The 16,250-nt window shown below is 39.8% G+C and overlaps 1 protein-coding gene across 1 annotated transcript in view; it reads left to right on the forward strand.

Annotated features, from left to right (window-relative positions):
* htr2cl1 (5-hydroxytryptamine (serotonin) receptor 2C, G protein-coupled-like 1) overlaps positions 1-16,250 on the forward strand; it is a 127,843-nt gene that overhangs the window by 60,923 nt on the left and 50,670 nt on the right. The window contains exon 2 of the mRNA XM_065950714.1: positions 1,783-1,915. The gene's annotated coding sequence lies outside the window, so the exon portion shown is untranslated. The remainder of the gene's footprint in view (positions 1-1,782; positions 1,916-16,250) is intronic.

A 16,250-nucleotide genomic window follows, 5' to 3' on the forward strand; every position in this document is an offset into this window, starting at 1 on the left:
GCGGCAAGAGTTCAATCTGAGATGCACATCATCAATTTAAATTTATTGCAGAATCTCGTTTTCTGGAAAAGGTTGAATTGTTTCCAAGGCAGATTAAGATTGTCAACCATTTTTGGATAACAAGCGCTAAGTGAAATTAAAGTGGTGTGTAAATAGGTAACGTAACAGATTATGTTGTATTATGTGCTTTCAGAGACCCATACTTAACAGTGCTGAACCTTCCTTCAAATGACCTGCTGACATGAATGCCAAAGACTCTCTATGGAAAGAGACATTAAAGTTTGTGAGGCGACACATTCATGATGGATTATTTCCTCTCAGACTCTTTGACTGACGGACAGTATGTGGAGTGTGAAATAACAGGCACACTCATAAGAAAACATCCAGCTCAGGGATAATGAAGTAACAATAAAAAACAGCACTCTCACCAAAAAAAAACAAATGAAGGCTTCATGTTTACTTTGATGGATCACCTCGGTCTGCGGAGGCTGTTTATCGTGCCCAACAAGAATGGATGGCAGCAAATGGATCCTTCTGAAGGGAGGAAAATTAGTTTTAAATGTAAAGGAGGGGGGCAATTTACACTACTGAGACTACTATACAGCACAGGCCTGATACTTAAACAAAAGCCTGACCCAACCTCATTGATTTCAACCTGACAGTCAACTAAATTTTCCAAACAGAATTTACAACCAAAATCAATATTTCAACCTCATATAATTCTCTAATGCACCATTCACATTGGTCTAACTGGCTGCTGTAAGTTATCAGCAGCCAGTTAATTAACGGAAGACTGGCTGTAAATGTGCAGATATTAATGATCGTAATATACATTAGCTCTTATCATTAGTAAATGAACTGTTACATGGAGAGAATCTTTAAGTCAGCAAGAAAGAGTTCTATAAGGCAATGCTGACTCTGCAATTTACAAAACCACCACCTGGCAACCACAATATATACTTAAAGAACATGATGACCAGTTCACTGTCTAATGGACAAAACGATCAGTGTGCATTACAATTACTGAATCCTTCAAAAGTAATACATAATGGTAACATTGAAGGCTGATCAATTCTAATGTTTTCATTGCAGAGCCTTCAAATGTTCGGAAATATACTCAAATTTGTTGACTATACGCCAAAAGTTTTTGATGTGGGAAAGGTTTACTAGTATAAAAACATAGTTTAAGACAAGATTTAACAATTTTGTGAAGCAATGCATTGGCCCTAAAATGCTTCATAAACTCTTCAGCTTGCTGACATGGTCATGTCCCACCATTGATTTGGAAAACTCTCTGATTGATATTTTTTCTTCATCCATAAGGATGCTGTGCGTGTCCAATGTCAAATCAAGAGTAAACGTTTAACAGATCAACTGGCCCAAACCTTGACTGGATAAAACCAATTGCAAACTATTCATGTATTACAAGTTTTGCAAATTGGAGACATCTTTGCACCAAAAGAATTTGGATAGATTCTGGGAAAAAAAAGTTAAGGCAAGGAATCAACAATCAATCATCAATCAACTTTTTAAGGATACAGTACATCCTCTGGGGATCATGCACAATGCCCTAAGGGGGCCCCATCTGGCAGCACTCACTCTCATTGCCGTGCTGAACAATGGTTGGAGGCCGCTGATTGGAGGGCCCCCAGATTAATTTTTTGCCAAGGTCCCCAACAGACTCTAGATCCGCCACTGCTTTCAGTTAAATACTTTTGATGCCTCGTGAACTTTCCTTATGATATATATAATTCAACTGCTTCCTTTTCCCTTCTATTTCAGACTAAAAAGAAGATCACAGATGCTGAGCAACTCTAGTCTAAAGAAAGTTCATCCGACATCAACGTGAATGCACAAAAGCAGCTTTTCCAAATGGGCTCGTTCTACATGAAGGTCAAAGCAGCATTCAGCAAGGGTGAGTACATCGGCTCTCCGCGCACATCCTCTTCTTTTTGAGATAACTCGATGTTCGGCTGTTTACAAGTTTGCGATATCAATTTTGTGAATTGTGACAAGTACACGCTGTCCACTGGGAGCTCAGAGATGCTGTGGGCAGGTTCAGACTATAGGAACATCAGCATTCAGTGTTGTGTGGCAACCATCTGTCCCTGAGCTGGAAAACGCCCACACACCTCACACACACAGGCAGACATACACTCACATGTTCCCCCTCTCGCACACAGATTTCCTAATTATACCCCTCCAGCGGATGCTTGATTCTTCATCTCTTCCTCTGTCTTTTTTCACCTCTGTCTCCTCTCGGTCTCCCACTGCATCAGACAGCGTCTACTTATGGGAATAGCCAGCACACATACACAAAAAACACACAATTTCTCTCCTTCCTCTCTCACTCTTTTTGCCTCTCTTTCTCTCTCTTGTTGCTGCTTCAAACCAACTCTGACTCTCTACTTAGCATTAATGTTTCCCTGGCAGTTTGTTGTGCTTGTAAGCAAAGAAGTGCTGATATTTATTTGAGGCTTGCTCAAATTTTTTGAAAAACGTCAAGTCTTGCTCCCTGAAATTTCTGGTGAACGTATATGACACCAAACTAAACACATTTGAAGGAAAAGAGTAATGCTGTTAGTGATAGTGTCAGCTGTGACTTAGCTCCTGGCTGCTTACTGCCATGGCTAGCTGTTGGGCTTGCTAACAACCAGTTAGCATCTTAAACTTGTTTGGTTCCTCAACAAAAGGTCATCAATAATTTAAACATGAATGTTTTTTTGTTTTATTGGAGGCAACACTGGCATTTCATTGTCGTCTTGCTAACCTACTAGCGAACAGTTGTTTAATTGTTACAGAATGGAGCAACACTAGTGTTTCATTGTGAGTCACAACTGTGGCCACCTGTTGGACAAGAATCAAAATAGGACCAATTTTAAGCTCTTTTTTTGTCTCTGCTATCTCTTGAGGGAAACATTTGGCTAGATAGCATGCTTGGCTATGCTAAGATCCAGTGTTATAAACAAGAACACCAATACCTACTCATTTAAAGGACCAATCTGTAAGATATCTGAATCATCTCCATTGTTGGCTTCTCTGGCAACAATGCAGCAGCGAGTATGTCCTCCTTCTAAGTTTAGATTCTGGTCCTGAATTGTCTGCTTTTGTTTTGACCAAAGAAGGCAGGCGGTTTTAAGACACTGCCACACGGCTGTTTTGGACGCCCCTCGGTTTGCCAGGTGAACAGCAAAAAACAGGTGTTACAGCGATGGAAGCGGGCAAGAGAACTGGTTCAGATAGAAGTGATTCTACCCGATCTAAAAAGCCTCTGCATGTTTCTAATAAGCTCCACGAGCAGAAACGTGCTCAAACTAGGATCAATATTGGAGATGCTTTTGAAAAATGGAGAGAGGTTAGAACACAGAAAGGTTTACAGACCGATGCAGAGCTGGATAAACACTGAAGCTTCAGTGTGCGTGAAATGGCAACCTGCGTGCACATCAACTCAAGGGGGGAGGGGGCAGGGGGAGACAGCTCTCTCCAATGTTTTGAATTTGGACTGTAGTACCCATTTTAAACACTAGGTGTCAGAGTTACATATTGCTCCTTTAATATCTGTTTTTAAGGTGAAGCACGGTTTAAAAATGGTATCCTGGGAATTGTCTCTTTCCCTTTCTTGCTAATGTTAGCCTTGTAGCTCTCACGTGATGATGAAACATGATGTTCTGTGACCTGGCTGGGATTACTATACCCTTGTATTGATTCAACATACACACACGTATGCTCTGTCTGTAACGGAGGAGAAAGGTCGTGTCTTTTAAGTTAATTAGTCTCTGAAGCCTTCGGGTCTGGAGGAGCTTTCCTTTCCTTTCCACTCCTTCATCCTCTTCCTCCCTCCCTCACTCTCTCCCTCGACAGTCTGCCACCAGAGCGTGAAGGTCAGATAACCTCCCTTAACATTTATTTGCATGTGTTCCTGTCCTACCTGCTACATTTCCTTTACTAAACGCACCGTTCACTCAAACAAACACAGAGTCAATTCACAATATCTTTGATCTGAAGCCAGAATCGATTTGTCTTGTCGGTGCTCCCGAGCTCCTGAGTTAAATTACTTCTGCACTTCTTCGCCGAAGGGGCAAAATATCAGTGTCGGGAAGCGTAAATGTATCTGATAATAGAGTGTTTGAGTGGGTGAACTTACCCCGAGGGACAAACTCTGTGACACAGATACCCCTCTGTTTGTTTTTTCAAGTTCTTCCCTTCACCTGTTTACTGTAAGACCAAACATTTTGATATCTTAGCACACACGTTGGGGTGCATTAGCTGGATTTGAATAACATTTTCTGCTAAAGTAACTCCTCGTTTTTATTACGTTTATTTTGTAAAAGCCCCAAAGCTTGGATTTAAGAATTTCCAAGTCAGTCCCAACACTCCAAGAACGACAAATATCTCAAAAAGGTTTAAGTTGACGAATTTTGAATGTTATGTTAGAAAACTTTTTAAACCCTAAACATCTTATGTCCATGAATAGTCATGACATGTCTTACTAATCACTTAAAGGGTTGACTCATGGTAAAGCTTCATTATTGTGATATTTCTTTTATTTTTTAAATTGGTGGAGGGGTTTTCGCGGCCCACCTGCAGTACCCACACGGCCCACCAGGGGGCCGCGGCCAACACTTTGGGAAGCACTGGTCTATACCACTGATCCACAGCCGCCACAACTCAACTCAAAACTCCCTCCATGCTGCCAGGAATAATTCCAAATGAAAGTAAATCAGAGTCCTCCATTTATTGCATTAATGGCTTCAAATTAGTCCCACTTTGAGTCTAGGAAAGTCTGAATGAATACATTTGGAATTAATGAAGCTAAACATATGATGGATGCTTAGATTCTCAATAATTACAGGACGAATGGAGAACATGACCTCAGTCTCCTCGGTGGTTATTACATTCCTGGTTTCATTCAAGCTATATGAACGAGAATCACTCAAGGTCCCCTCAAGGTTGTTCTTTTTCATTCCTGTAATGAAATAATGTTTTTTTTTTTACTGGAGCCCGGGGCAATAAGTCCTCTGCAGGGATGACACTGAACATAAACGCAATGAGAATAATAGCATAATGGTGAGGAATCGGTGGACCGAAAGCGTTGTGAGTGCTGCTTTGTGGGAACATGTGACCAAGTATGTACGTCTAAATGGATATTAGCTCATGTTTATGTATGGAGGAAGGTCTTTGTCCACGGGGATAATTCCATAAGAAAATGCTAAGAAAAAGAAGATATGATGCAGCATGGATGCATTTCACCACCAAACCGTAGAGACAGTCGTGATGAGAGTCTAAGAATGGAGGCTTGGGACTACTTTTTCTTCTCCTCGATAGGTCTTTGAAGTCGACAGGAAACTGTAGAGCTTTGACTGAACGCTCGCAACATCCAAACAATCAGGAAATTTATTTTGGCAAACATATCTTTGTAACAGGAGTAGTTAAGAACAGGAACATCTTGGATTTTACTTCATGATTCTCAACTTTTCAATAATCTACCAACTGGTGTTTTACCCCTTTTTACAAGAGGTTTGATTGCCCTTTAGTACTTTATTTGTATTGCCATTGGTGTATTGGTCTTCTCTCCGTGATCACATATAAAAGGTTTCCTGAATCATATCACATCGTGTTCGTATTTCTTTAGAGGACTAGCAATTCTCGTATTTTTGGACAAAATTACTCTCCTTGCTGTTTTCTATTTCTAAAGTATGTTTTGTTGATCGAAAAATGGTTCTCAAAATCCGAGCAGAGAAACACAATTCCCACCATATTACAGAACATGAGTGTCACCTCGCAATCTCGATTAGGATGCACTTCACTATTTTTATTTTTTGTGCCAAGTAACAAAGAAAAGTAACAACTGAAAACTTTTCAGATATGATCCGTATATGATGAATCCATGATTTGCAGAACTCCACTCTCTGTCAATTTGCTTATTCAATCCAAACAGTGCCATAACGACATCACCAGGGGTCATCAAGAAGCCAATCGAAACGGTTAGCACCGAGACTCTTCACTCCTCTTCACGCTACCTCAACCTCAGCTATGCTTTAAAGCACTTCAGATGGTGATTTTCTATCAATTGTGGCAATCTTCTAAAGAGCGGCATTTACTGGAAGTGATTCTCAACAGCTGGACTGTGACGAAACAGTTTTTTTATGTTTCTTTTTTTTAGAATCAGGAAATGCTGCACTATTTGTGTCCAAGCTCTAAAATGAGCTATAAAAGGTTTCTTATATAAATTCATTTGTATTTGGGGCTGAAGTATGTTATGTGAGGACCAATGCCTCTGACATAACGGTGCTTGAACACCCTTTTTGTCATATATAACTTGATGAAAAATCCATATTGGATAAGATGTGAGACACGGAAATAGCCAACGTTAGCCCCCGCCAGGTTCTCCATACTGTTATTCAATCTACTTATAGTGTGACTGCACTCAAAGCCATAGTTGGATTCTTTTTGTTGCACTATTCCACCGTCCATCGGGCCAACAATGAGGCACTGATGCTTTACATTTATGTTTTTTACATTACCCCTTCTATGTTGCTATGCATTATGGCAGATATTACTCAGCAGTACAAGTATATCTTGCAGTGTATCAGCACACAAATGTCATATAATCTGACCCAGCAGTGAACTTTGATGTATCCCTTGGTAGATTTCTGCTGCCCTGTCAAAGTATCATGTCTGACGTTGGATAAAGGCTGTAATGCAAATACGTATTTCTTTTTGAAGATAATGTGTGTAGCCAAAGCAATAGTGGTAGTTTGACAAGCTAATGGTCCATAATGCTAAAAATAAAAAAGACACACCTCAGGACTGAGGCTGCATTTAGGTCTCAAGTCGGGAAGTTGGAAAGGTCTTGGAGATGTTGGTACGACTCATCAGATTTCACTCAGTCTTTTACTTAAATGGTGTTTCATTGGGATGATTGGTAAATTAAAACTGCTGCTTTTTCTGCATTACTGCAACGTTTTCCTATTGACAACAATTCAAATCAGAAGTCTGTATTTCAGTTCTCATTTTGTTAAAAAGGGTTTGAATCTGACCCGTGGCTCTTTTCCCAGAACCATTTATCTCAACATGAGGACCTCGATTCCTAAATCCAATAATTTCCAATAAAATAAAGACTAGGACTCCATGTCTTTATTTTTTTCAATGAGAAAGGACAAAAAAAAAGAGGCGCTCAAGACCAAAGTTAAAGAATGGGCTCTTTGGAAACCATGAAGCCTTGAGTGCTAGGCAAATAGAAATGTTATTCTTTAACTAGACAAACCTTCCACTTTTTTGAGTAGAAACAATATCCATCTGTGCCTCACATGTGCATGTAGCTGTACAGAAACCACACTCATTACCATTAATTTCAGAGAGAAACATGACATTAGCTAGTTCTCCTTGACGCGGCGGCTAATGAAGGACATTCCCAGTGCTTGGATTTCTAAACATTTTTTAGGTTAATGAGGCGTTGTGCTTAATATAAGCTTGTCAGGTATTAATTAGGAGCCACAACATCACTTCGCACATCTGTCTGATTGCTAAATATAAAGCTAATTAGCATTTATGTGCTTTTTGACATTGCCGTTGACAGGCCGTCACCACGCCCCCGCTGGGTTCTTGGACCCAAATTAGCTCTCCTGACGCCCTGTGTATTTTCAAACGCAAGGAAGGAAGACATGTGTCACCAATTTGTTGGAATTAGTGTGGTTAACCTTGCTGAAAGTAAGGCATTATTAAAATGTCCTCGTCAGGATTACAATATCAAAGGTTGTGAAAATCTGATATGAGAAGAAATTTAGTTATGTTGCCTTTGAGAGAAGCCCCAAAAACTCCCTGGCAACGATGCTCTTTAGATGCAAGAGCCCTTCAAAAGATTCCTCAAACAATGCATCTTCATCTTAATATGTAGTAAACACAAAATAATAGCTTCCCTGTATGCACACTCCAACACACACACAAAATACTCACACCAAAGTTATTGCTCGCCTCCAGGCTGTCTGTCAAACACAGTCTGCCTTTATAATGACATGCTAATAAGGTGCTAACGACAGAAAAAAAGGCTAACAATCTTTGCAATTAAAATGACCGAAAAATTCCTCTCCCCTCCCCCACTCCTCCCCTTCTCTTATTCACTCCTGCCTCTCCTACGCTTCTCCCCAGGGGGTCCTGTGTGATTTGTCAGCCTAACTTGGTTGAAGTAGTTTTTTTTTTTAAATGGCAGGCACATCAAGAAAGTGTCAGAGTGTGTGTCGAGTGTCCTTTTTGGTGTGTGTCTTTGTTTAATCTCTAATAATGTCGTCGTTAAAGAGCAGGACGGGTTGTGTCGGAGTGAAACTTCCCAAAGGGCTTTCTACACACACACTCCACCCTCGTACTTTTGCTTCTTCTTTGTAATAATTTAAAAGGACATGGTCGGAAAAATTCAAATCGAGCAGAGAGGGAGCGACAGAGGACAAGAGAAGAGGGAGGAAGAGACTCTTCGAATGGGATGAAGGGGTTTAGCGTCTTCTCTGTCATTTGCATAAATTATTGAACACTTCTCCCCCTTTTTGACTGTGGAATCGATAGAAACGGAGAATTACCCACTCGACACCACTCTTTATGTGAACATGAAGCCCCCGTGGTGTGTATGTGTGTAAAAAAGCTGGGGAAAAAAAGAAAAGTGAAAATGGTCCAGAGAGGAGCATTTAGCATAAATTATAGTCTCGGTGGCTTTTTTTTGGGCACTGGGATTTAATTTAGTTTTGATCACGCCCAGGCTTGTAAAGGCAACTCAACCACAAAATGATCCGTAAAGGAAACGCAAGTGATGCTATCAAAAGGACAACGGCACACTCGTGTGTTCCAGGTTTTGAAAATTGTTAACTTTGGGAATCCAAAAAATTTTAATTTCACCAGTGTTGGTACTTTAACGCCATTACTTTCCATATTTAAATAACACTGTTACAGTAACTGATATTAAAAAGCACTTGTTACTCTTTACTTTATGTGAAACAGCCTCCAACAGGCAGGCGAGTTAATGCTAACGTTAGCATTGTAGCATCCTGGGAGAAAGAACGTCACGTGTAGCAAACAAACACAGGCGGGGGGATTCATTCAGCGGTCAGCTTTCTGCCTCTGAAACACCACCTGCTCAAGTTAAACGACAAGATTAACGCACTGAGTTGGAGTCTGTGTGTAGGAAGGAAAACTTTTCTTACAAGAACAAAGCACCTAGCTAAACAAAAACACGCTTGCTAAACTAGCTGTCAGGTGCAGCTCATTGTAGCTCTTCAGAACAACTAACACACGGCTTAATTTGAAATACTGCCTGCCCCACGATTTGTAAGCTGGAACTCAGACTGATAGACAGGTATGTTGATGGCGACGAGCTTCATATCAACTTTTGAGTCTGCTGCCTTCAGAGATCTAGTCGGAAAAATACCAACACCTTGTCACAGCACCGTTCCGCTACAGCAACACTAAACAATGTGAACATGAATATTGGAGGATTGTTGCAAAAAAAAGTAACACTAGAGTTACCTTCCCCAGTAACTTAGTCATTTTTATAAAGCAATTTGTTTTAAACTATTGAGCTTTTAAGTCAGCAAAAAAAGTGGTGGAATGACTTTTTTTTGTCCAATCCGAGCTGAGGTGTGATCAAATATATTACATTTTTTTAAATACTGCTTGATTTCCCTCCAAACTTGTACTATCCAATGATCACAAATGGTCAGATTTCCTACTTTCAATGGCTTGTTTAACAGGAGCACAGCAGTAGCCTACGTACAACATAATAACAGCAACTGAGCTTTCCACTCTGACCATTCTGTCACAGGGAATGGTCACTGTGTGATTGTGGTGAATGTCTGTATAAGGCAACGTCTCTTTCCAGCTCTCGCCTTCTCTGTAGCCGAGTGTGTCTTTCAAAGGAATCTCCTGGGAAGCAAACAAAAAAGACGCAACACCTTGTAGAGTCATTGCGGCTCCTTCCCAGCACTGTCAGTTGTGTTTGCTTTATTGTCTCATCTGTAAAAGACTGAAACTCAAATCCAACGGGTTTCTTTTGTTGGGTTTTTGGCTCAAGTCGCTCAGCTGAGGAGAAAAAGGCAAAGCTGTCAGGAGAAGATTTACAACCCGGCAAAAACTCTCGGCTCTTAATCTGCCTTGCAGACAAGAGACGTCGGCCCGGCAGCAGCATTACAAGAACAACATTTATGAGCTCTGTCCACTTCCATGTTTTCAAAACCAAGTCCTGAGAAATTGTATTTGTAAAAAGTCTCTGAATCAAATCCAAGGTGGATAAAAAAAATATCTACCGAGCAATATTTCAACATGACAACATCATTACATAAGGTTATGAATGTTGTCTCGTAGTCTGTGCTCCTGAAACCACTCATTCTACGTCATTTTCTCTAAAAATTTATATTCTGCACTATGACTTGGAATATAGATGTTTTTCCATTTGCTGATACTTATAAGAAATGTCAGAACAGTTCTGTGAATGTCTATATCTTCAGTATGGGGCTAAAATTAGCTTGTAAGTTCAGCCGTTCTACTGAGAAACTACACGGATGACGCAGCATCTCTGGAAAATGAATATTTAAAAGGCACGACCTGATCAATACTTAATACATTAAATCAAAGACTTAAATTGATTTTCTTGCAAATTTCAAGACTGTAAACTTATACTTTGAAAACTAGATCCAAGAAAATATCTCCTGCTGAAGGACAAAAAATGGGGAAAGTGTGGTAATTTGTCGAGCTAAAGAGGCTTGGTAGTTTGTTTTTAAGTTAATTCGTTGCTTTGGCAGTCTGAGTCAGATGATTCATAAGGGTGTTGAAGGTTAGGTGGGTGTTTGTCCTGGCAGCAAGGCTACATGCCACTACTGGGATGGTTTGACCACACTGTCTGAAACACAGATGTTTTATTTAAAAGACTTGTAAAACACAATCCATTAAATTATCTCAAGTAACACCATACTCAAGTTTTATAGGCCAATATACTTAGACTTAGACTTAGACTTAGACTTAGACTTTCTTTATTGTCATTCAAACTTGTACTTTACAGTGCAGATAAGAACAAAATTTGGTTGCATTTGGCTCGTTGTAGTGCAGGATAAAAACAGCAGCATGTATTTACATATAAAAAATAAAAATAAGGTGCAGATATAAATAGATATAAAAAGAAAAACTATGAGTAAAAATACTATACAGATAAATATATTGCACGTTATATTTTGTTTTACAGTCCAGTGAGGTAGTCCTGTGTGGGGGTTTGAGGGGGAATGGAGGGATTATTTTTTCCTGTTCAAAAGTCTTATGGCCTGTGGGAAGAAGCTATTACAGAACCTGGAAGTTCTGCTTCGGAGGCTGCGGAACCTCTTTCCAGAGTCCAGCAGCGAAAATGGTCCTTGGTGGGGGTGGGAGGTGTCTCTGCTGACTCACGGGTCTAAGGTGGTGCTTTTGCCATTATGTGTTTAAAGAGCAACGTCACAGTTATGTGGCACAAGATTCCTCTTTTTCCTGACCACCAGTGTTGTTTGGTTATGTGAAAAAGGAGTAAAGCCATCCACATAAGGGGTCTTCTATCTGGCAGAATTGTGGGATCACTGTTGAGAAAATGGTTTCTTTCGAAGCTAAAAGAAACTCATCATAACAGTTTAAGTGAAGTAAGCATTTGGAGCAATGGAAAAAGCAAACACTTCACAAAATCTTCAAGTGAACAAAGCCTTGAGGCGTTATTTTCTATTTGGTGAGAAAGTACTTGATGATAGGCAGAGTCGCAGCAATTTGCCATTTGAAACTTAATGCGTCATTTCGCAAGGCTTCTTGAACCCATATTGTATTTCTATTTATGTTTCAAAGCTGATATGGACCTATGTGTCTGCAAAGAAAGTAAACCCATCCATCTATCTATCTATCTGTCCAACTGACCAACAAACCAAACAGCCAGCCACCAAACCATTTATCTAACCAACCAACAAACCAGCCAGCCAGTCGTCTGTACGTCCATTCATTCAACCAGCCAGCCAACCCAGCAGTCAGCCAATCATCCATCCATCCATCCATCCATTCATCCAACCCACAAACCAACCGACCAACCACCTAGCAACCAACAATCCATCCATCAGTGGATTTTTATGAGCAATGATAGATAACATAAATCTAACCATCCATCCATCCATACAACCATCCATCCATCCTTTCAACCAGCCGGCCAGCCCAACAGTCAGCCAACCACCCATCCAGCCATCCATGCATCCAACCCGCAAACCAACCATTCAACCAACCACCTGGCACCCATCAATCCATCCATCAGTGGGTTGTTACGAGCAATAATAGATAACATAAATTTCCATATTGTGCTTCAGTGGGTTAATGGATCCTTATTTTTCAAGCTAATGAAGTTGTCTTGATATTAAATCTTGTGAAGGCAGGAAATGAGGGTCCACATCAATGACAACTACTTTCACTTTCAATATTGATAGATGGTATAGATAAATACCAGGAAGTAAAACAGCTTTATGACAGAATAGAAGACTTACAGATGCCTCCAAAACTGAATCCTCCCTCTTTGATTTTAACTGTATGGTCCTCTGTATGCTCTCACTCTCTGCATGGAGGGGTCACCTCTAGCTTTTTGGGATACACAATCTCGGCTGCAACAGTCAACATTTGCGGATATTGACATGGGTCATAAGGTAATCAGTTATGGTGTGTGTATGTGATGCAGAAAAAAGCCATTTGTACTGTCCATGTTTGCCCACCATAAATCGTTTGCTTTCTACCAGCGGTTGCAAGAGTTTATCTTTGCAGGCACTTACACAAATTATCCGTATGTTTGCAACCGTGCATGTGGGAGTAACTGTGTGTGAATCACTGATGCATATTCTGTTTGATGTGGTCAGCTCGCTTATGCTTCCACAGATAATACTTTTTTCCCCAGCTTTTCATTGGAAGTTTATTCAGTTAAGAACAATGATTTGCACAAAACACATCCTCTGGTGAAATTCCTTTGTTGTCAGCCTTTAAAAGAAGCATAATTTATTCTTGGAGTGAAATAAAACAATGTAAAAGGCGTGCAGCAGTTCTTGCCCTTGGGTAGAAAAGAAAAAAGACTTTGAGTTTTGTATTGCACTCTTTTACTGCTGTACTGTGGAGCTGCTCTGATTCTCTAATGAATGGAATCAACACGGCAATAGAGGAGCTAATTGTGATTAAAGGTTGTACCATTAATCATATCAAACATACAGTTTATCCAAATTAGTTTTTCCAATAATTTCTGCATCAAATTTATTAGCGGAGCCTATTCAGACGGTTTAAAGTCTGATGTAGTTCCTGCTTGGTCTTTTGTTCAGCTAATAGGGTCGGTCATGAAAAGAGAAGCTTTTGAAGGAAATGGTAATGGTTGAATATTTTATAAAAAAATGGGGTATTACTTAATTATGCTAAGCGTAGCGAACAGGACAGTTGGCTAACAACACATTCACTATAGAATAAATGTAATAACAACTAAGTTAGCAAAATTCTGACATAAAATGAATGCAGTTAATTCTTAATGCCTGAGTAAGCCTTGTTCAAGCTTTGGTGTCAATGATTTTGATGTTCATCTAAGTGCCATGATGCCAACCAACCAACCAACCAACCAGCCAGCCTGCAAGCAAGCCAGCCCGCCAGCTAACCAGTCAGCACGTTAGCTTGCCTTGTTCAAGCTTTGGTGTCAGTGATGTAAGGTTTATGTAGGCGCTATGAAGCCAACCAAACAGCCAATCAGCCACCCAGACAGCCAGCCAGCAAGCTAGCCCACCAACTAACCAGTCAGCATGTTAGCTTGCCTTGTTCAAGCTTTGGTGTTGATGAATTTAATGTTTATGTAGGAGCCGTTATGTATATTTTATACCTCTGTTGAACCTTATATGTGTTTGATATAATTTATAGGAATTTGAAGTGGGCAAGGTTTTACCTTTGTTTACCTGTTCATTTGGGTGGCGGGAGGCTAGACAAAAAGCTTGAGTGGGTTTGATTATCTGCTGTTGACCGTCAATGTAATCATTGTAATTATCATCATCTTTTGGACTCTGTTTAGAATTATTTTTCAATCTTTTCTTTAATAAATCAACCAACTTATCTGGACTTCCACAGTCAGACACACAGAAACTTAGCCGCCACAGTAGTTTAATTTGAAGCTTTTGCATGTCATGGCTGTTCCTCTTGGTCCAAATGTTTGCTAAAGACGCACCTTTGTGTGTTTGTGTATCTCACTCAGCTTGTATTAAGCAGAGAACAAAGTGACAGTGATGTATCACAGCCACCTAATAGTTTATTTACCTCAGGGGCACACACACAACTGCCATAATTGATTTATCTACATCCTGTAATCACTTTTGCAATCTGCTCTCTGTGTGGCTTTTCTTATTTCTACCCTGTTTACTAGCTTTGACATGAATGACAGCATTAATAAATAAGTCTAAGGAGGTGATTTTCTCTCCATTTTTCTCTTTCATTACCAATGTAACCTTCATTTTGAACATTTAACCAGGCAGGTCATATTTCTAATACCACAAACGTGACTTACTCTTCCAAGATTTATGACGAGAATGATCATTTTCAGAATGGGAAAGTCGATTTTCGACAAATATACTCTCCCTGATGTGAAAAACAAAAACTCATAATCCTTCTTATCACGCCACAGTTCCACTCCTTGCTTCTCATCCGGAGTTTTAGCAATAAATAGTCGAGATTTGCAGTGTTCTTTGGGACTCGGTTGACCTTTTTCTGCTCCCTCTATTCCATCTCATCTCCTGTGCAGCCCTCAAGCCCTTCGAGTAAAAAGCTGAAACAAGAAGAGGAAAAGGGAATTCTTGAAACTTTATAACTCAGACTTTATTAACCGAGTGTGAACTGTGGTGCTTAGACAACTAAAATGACCAAAAAATTGGATTTGAGTGTTTGCAATAACATGGAAAAATGCAGAAATACAGACTTCTTCAAAGGGAATGCACAAATAAACACACAAGGAAGACAGAAAAATAAGCTTACAGTTTACATGGAGATCTTCATGGTTGGAGTGACAGAGCTCCGCCTGATTGAGAGGCCTTTGTCGAAGCCCTGCTGTGCATTTCATTTCATAGCGCATTACCCCCCATGACTCCTGGTGTCTGTGTTGTTGTTTGTCTTTGTTTACTTCAATGAGAACCTCCATCTTTAAGTTTGCCTGTTTGCTGAGTGTATTTCCATAATGGAAGCAAATTAAGAGACAAACAGACGCACAAACAGATTGGCCTCAGATGAGGGTTTGCCATTAGTATTCGACTTGTCCCCACTCCACGCTTTGCTAGCTGCATCGCGCCTTGTTGTGTCTTTGTGCCAATAAAGGCCAATTAAATTGAATCAGCCAAGACGCAGATAGACGGCGATAAGTCACAGCGAGGCTGAGAGACAAAGCAATGGCCGGGAGAGAGAAAAACAAAAACAACAAAGACGACCAAGAACACAGAGAAAATGTTTTTAGAAGAAGCCCCAAGAGAGTAGAAGAAGAAGTGACAGCTGACAGTTATTTTCATCCATTTGCATTATTGGAGGATTTTGAAGTTGTTATTGAATTAACCTTTGCAGGCACAGCAGTTTAAATGATGCAATGAGCAGCAAATATAAAACAGAAGAGCACATTGGAGGGGGTTGAAGTGTATTTTCCCAACAAATGACTGATTTTATTTAGTAGACGAACAACTTTGATTTTTTGGGGGATAATTTTAGCTTTTAAATGGTAGTATTTAGTTGCTGTTTATTTGCTGATAAGGAAAACTGAACGCTAATGGACTGTGCTGGCCCAGCGTAAATTTTATTTTTATTTTTTTATTTTTAAAATAGAAAAATATTTTCATTATGGCACTTTGATCTGGCTCCTCAAGATCTTTAAGACCCAAGTCTTGGTCCTCATCATTGGAATTAGTATGCTCAATAAGCACATATTAGATGTGTCATGTTACTTAAGTGTGCAATTTCTTCCATGTGGTAATATGGTACGACAAATCATGATACGTTTTGATACACTTTACTGTCAGGTGCGCTGTACTCGATTGTAAAATTGAGGTGACTGGATAATGGCTTCAGTTAAATAAGAATTTTTCTTAAGCTCCTTTGAGGAACTTTTGGTTTGTGTTGATTTTGGCGACCCCTGTGGACAAAGCTGGAAATGTTGTTTTGTACATTTTTATTATTTTTTTGGACCGAAAATCTCACCCATCTTAAAAAAAAATGTATGTAACATGTAACTCAGT

This window comes from Labrus bergylta, chromosome 22 (genome assembly GCF_963930695.1).
Source record: "Labrus bergylta chromosome 22, fLabBer1.1, whole genome shotgun sequence".
In the NCBI taxonomy this organism is placed as follows: Eukaryota; Metazoa; Chordata; class Actinopteri; order Labriformes; family Labridae; genus Labrus; species Labrus bergylta.